Below are 986 nucleotides of genomic sequence, written 5' to 3' on the forward strand. Positions count from 1 at the left end.
GGCCCTAGGCCCAAACAATCCAATCCAACAACCAATCACCACAAACCAATAGAGTCCCAGTTGCAAACACTGATAGGAAGTTCAAGCACAAACAAATAGTTACAGCAAGTAGAACAAGTAGCAAGTAATCACAAGTAATCACATAGGCAAACCAAGTACAATATGCATACCCAAACAATATCACATAGATGCATATGATGCATGCCTGTCCCTAGTGGCTGATGATATCATCTGTCGGTTATATAGCCAACCCAACACGTCCTGGTAGCTAACCATGGACAGAAACACCCATCGTGGAGCAAGTAAGTTTGAGCTACAACCCCCTTGCTACTACCCGCTTAACCCAGAGCCAGTGGAATAACCACTACTGCGGCTACTACCCAGGCGGGTGTTTAAAAGCTCAACCTGGAGCGAGTGGAATCACCACTACTATCGCTACTACCCAGGCGTCACAGTCTCTGACCTGGAGCAAGTGGGATGAACCACAACCCTTGCTACTGCCCAGGTATCTCAAGCATATATTCATTCAGTCCCAGCCATGGATCAACATCCATCTCAGCCATCTGGCTTAAATTCAAAATTTCATAGTCAGCCATACGGCCCATAACTCATTCAGTAATCAACCATAAATCAATATCATACATAGCCATTCCGGCTCACGGTCCAATCCAGAACCAGCCAATATTCATAATCATACATAGCCATTCCGGCCCATAACAAAACAACACTTCCACCATTCAACATCATCAAATTCATAAAACCAGCATTTAAGCCACAAATCACTTTTCTCAAGCCATTTCACTTTAAAATCAAATTTCAACTCTTTTCGGCCTTGGCTTTAAAGATCTCATTTCTCAAATCATCTCAGGCTCATAAGCCAAATTTTCTAAAAGTGAGTTCCCTTTTTAAAACAAAGCCACTCTTGGCATTCTCTTTCCAAAACTTCCAAAACCATGGAAAGTTAAAGATTCATTTTGGGAACATTC

Source organism: Arachis hypogaea, chromosome 2 (genome assembly GCF_003086295.3).
Source record: "Arachis hypogaea cultivar Tifrunner chromosome 2, arahy.Tifrunner.gnm2.J5K5, whole genome shotgun sequence".
NCBI lineage: Eukaryota > Viridiplantae > Streptophyta > Magnoliopsida > Fabales > Fabaceae > Arachis > Arachis hypogaea.